Raw genomic sequence first — 4,135 nt, 5'->3', positions numbered from 1 at the left:
GTTTTCTTCTAGGAATTTTCATGGCTTCCTCATCTTTCTATGATTCGGTCTACTATCCATTTGGAGTTGTTTGCTTTCTTTCTATGTGTGTATGTGTGTGTGCTCTAGCTTTAAAATCTGGATCTAATTTCATCTTCGTGCATATAGGTATCAAAGCTTTTTAAAATCACTTTTTGAAGAGAGTGTCTTTTCCTGTTGTGTATTCTTGGCCCTTCGGGTGAAAATTAATCTGTTCTATTGAATTCTGTTTATTTCTAGGCTCTTTCCAGGTCATTTCCAGACCTATAATATTTTGAAAACTATAACTTTGAGACAGGACTTGAAATTTAGAAGTGTGATGTCTCCCTCGCCCTCCCTTTTATTCTTTCTTTTTTTCCTCTCAAGGTTTTGGTGGCTTTTCAGGGTCTTTTGTGGTCCATACATATTTTAGGAGTATATTTTCTATTCTGAAGAAAAGTATCTTTGAGATTTTGGTAAAGATTGCATTGACTCTTTAGGGATGTGGTTATTTTAACAATAAAAAATAAAAAGGATAACATTCTTGTAATGTACAGACTTGAATTATTATTTGTTTTCAGTTTCCCTCATCAACATCTAGTAGTTTCCAGTGAACCAATTATTACCTACCTGGTTCAATATATTTCTAGTGTTTTTGTTTATTGTTTTGCCTATGCTGGGGCTTGAATTCAGGGCCTGTCATCAGTCCATTAACGCTTTTATTCAAGGCTGGAACTACACCACTTAAACCATCCCTTCATTTTCAACTTTTTCATGGTTAATTGGAAGTAAGTTTCTCACAGATCTATGTCACTGGGCTGGTTTCAAACCTTGATCCTCAGATTTCAGACTCCTGAATAGCTAGGATTACAGGCATGAGCCACCAGTGCCTGCACTGATATTGTTTTACTTAATTTTAATAAAATATTATTTATTTATTTATTGAGATAGGGTCTTTTCTACTATGTAGCCCCAGTTGTTTTCAAACTCATGATCCTCTTATCTTTGTGTTCTGAGTGCGGGGATTGTAGACTATCACGCTTCACTAGGTGGAGCTTGATGTTATTTTAAATGGAATTGTTTCCTTAATTACTTTTGCAGATTGCTTGATAATGCACAGAAACACATGGTTATCTGATGATCTGGTGTCCTACAACTTTTTAAATGTTATATATGAGACTGTTTCTTTTTATGGAGTCTTTCGACTTTCCTCTATATGTGATCATGTCATCTGCAAACAGAAATCATCTTGCGTCTTCTTTTCCAATTTGGATGCTTTATTTTCTTTTTCTTGTCCACTTAAGAAATCTCAAGATTTCTTCCAAATACTGCATATCCTAATAATGCCACAGTCACTCTGGAGAAGACCTGTTTACTTCTTTCACCACAAGAGAATATGGTGATGATCTATACCTTTGCAGCGGACCAGTTGCCACTGAAGACCGTGGAAGCTATGCCTGACCGCAGTGACACGGTGACAACGGAGCCATTAATTTCAGCAGCCTTTAGGAAAAAATAAAACAAAACAGAAAATCCTCTCACTTTGTTCCCTGCTGCCCTCCTTCTCAGCCCCCCTTTTGACAGCTCCACTGTCTCCTACAAGAGATATGTGTTAGGAATCAATACTCACCATCTTAATGATCAAATATGGTTTGAGTGTAAGCCATTTGTCTCCCCAAGGCCATAAGACAAGAGCTAAAGACACTCCCACATTTCCACAATCCTGGGGAGCTTGCTACCTAATGCTGACATCCCAAACTGATTTTTCTCTTGAAGGTCTCCTGAACTATGAGGGAAGGTGGCTTGTATACATAGACTCTAATTATCTAGAAACATGGAAGGATCTGCGCGTGTCTTTCTTCTGTTCTGTCTTTCTGCTATCTGGTATTAGCCATGGCACTAGCTGCAAACACCTCCCAATATTTGTAAATATACTTTGAGATATTTTTTATTTCTTCATTCTTTTTCTTTTTCTTTCTTTTTTTCTGTGGTACTAGAGTTTGAACCTCGGGCATCACACTACTCAGTTTGCTTGCTTGGCTGTTACTCTATTACTTAAGCCAAGCTAAGCTTCCAGCTTGGTTTATTTTATTTTATTTTGTTTTAAAACTGGTACTAGCTCTCTGTCCCTTGGCTTGTTCACTTGTCTTAGTGAAGAAAACAGCAAATGCCAGAAAAAGCTGCCTCCTTCCTCCACCCTCTGCATTGAAACAGATCGTGAGACGGAGGGCAAGCAAATCATACGGGAAGTGAGTTTCCAGGGCTCAGAAGAAACTTATTTCTGAAGTCCACGACTCAGAAACAAATGAGAAACTGGACATGCTATGTTCCCCAGCTCCTGATCAGCCTATCTGCTCTACCATCCTCACATCTGCACCCGCCTGGACCTCCACACCCTCCTGATACCTGAGGCCAGTCGAGCACTTGCAGGATACAATCTGTTCCGAGGTAACTGGAACTTGGAGACCATGAAGACTATGTACGGGAAGACACTGAGAGCTGCCTTTAGCACAGGACCAGAGCCGGGCCACGCCCCTTCCCGCCTCCTCTCACCATGCCTCAAGTTTACAGACCTCCGCTCTCAGAGCCAGCACCACCCAGTGGGAGCTGCAAAGACCAACTCCAGACCAGGCTGGCTTCCCGGATGAGGACCAGCTCCAGAGTCAGGAGGAAAGCATGCCAGATTCGGGACATGTATCAGCAGCCCCTGATTACCGTAATCCTCAGTGACTGCTGCAAACTCTTTGCACGAGCTTGCTGCCTCGTCTGGGATAATCTTCTTCACACATGGGGTCCAGCGTGGTTGGAAATAGTGCGTCCATTCACTCAGCAGCATGACTGTGTCCAAGACGCCAGGGCGCAGTCCCCTCCCTAGCCACGCATCCTCTGGGATTTATAGTTTCTGCTTTTCCTCTCTGGCATCTGTGCACCTTAACCCTTTCCAGTTCAGGTAACCACCCCTTCCCTTCCCTTTGCCCACTGCATTTTCCTTCATGCACTGACACTTGACTCTTTTTGGACTTTATCTTAGAGTCATCTCATCTCTCTGAGCAAGTCATGTCCTCTCATCCATGTGTAAAGCCAAGGCCTGCTCACCCCTGTGTCAGAAACCTGCCCCTTGGAAAACTCACACATCATCCCAAGTGGATCTCAACAGCCCATCCGTCCCAGGGTTTTTGGAGTGAGAAGAAGGGGCGGCTTGTTCACCTTCAGAAATGTCTGGCTTCTGTTAGTCTCATGAAGTCTGCACCATGAGGAACTGACCCTTAGCCAAGAGTTGGTGCCTCATGCCCATCATCCTAGCTACTCAGGAGCCAGAGATCAGACAATCGTGTGTTTTGAAGGCAGCTCAGGCAGACAGAGCCTACAGATGCAATTAATCTGCAGTTAACCAACCAAAAGCAGAAGTGGAGGTGTGGCCCCATTGGTAGAGTGCTAGTTTTGAGCAAAAGAAGTCAAGTGAGAACACAGACCCTATGCCAGAACAAAACAAAATAAAAATTGTTCTGTATCAAAAGTGCTCTGCTCTCAGTTTCTGGGAGACCCTGTGTCACACCTCAAGGATTGTCTGTCTAGGGCATGGCTGGCCATACTAGCTCTCAGTGGGCATAGGAACAGCATGGCCATGCTAGTAAGACCTACCACTGAGATCAACCACATGAGCAAGCAGTCCCTGAACAGACCCGTCAATCCATCCAGCCTGGAGACTGGTGTCCTCTAAGAGCCCTGCGATTTCTGAGTGAGCTCTCCTAGTTGACCTGGTTGACAGTGCTTCATGCTCATCGATACACTTTGATGACACCATTTTACAGTTGAGGCCTTCCCTGACTCTGCTCAATCTTCCTTTAGCTGATGTTTTGCCCCATGTTCTGTCCCTGTAAGGAATTATGACTATGAGAACAACAGCCATGTTCAGGGCGCGTGGTATCCTTCTAATGAGTTATAGAGACTGATGGTTGATTGGAGACTCCTGAGATGGCGCAGCTGGTATCTAGAGTTGGCTGTCCTGGAAGGAGACTGTGCTCTCTGATTCCTCCTGAAGTCGGCCTCATTCCAGATGGACACCTTCATAGCTTTGTCATTTCCCCAGAGACTGGATGGGTCCTCTACTGCTTTCTTTCAGGGGCTCCTAGCTCTC

Source organism: Dipodomys merriami, unplaced genomic scaffold (genome assembly GCF_024711535.1).
Source record: "Dipodomys merriami isolate MVZ:Mamm:240054 unplaced genomic scaffold, mDipMer1.0.p SCAF_72, whole genome shotgun sequence".
Lineage (NCBI taxonomy): Eukaryota > Metazoa > Chordata > Mammalia > Rodentia > Heteromyidae > Dipodomys > Dipodomys merriami.
The sequence above is the reverse complement of the archived record's forward strand: the minus strand, read 5'-3'. Positions refer to the sequence as shown.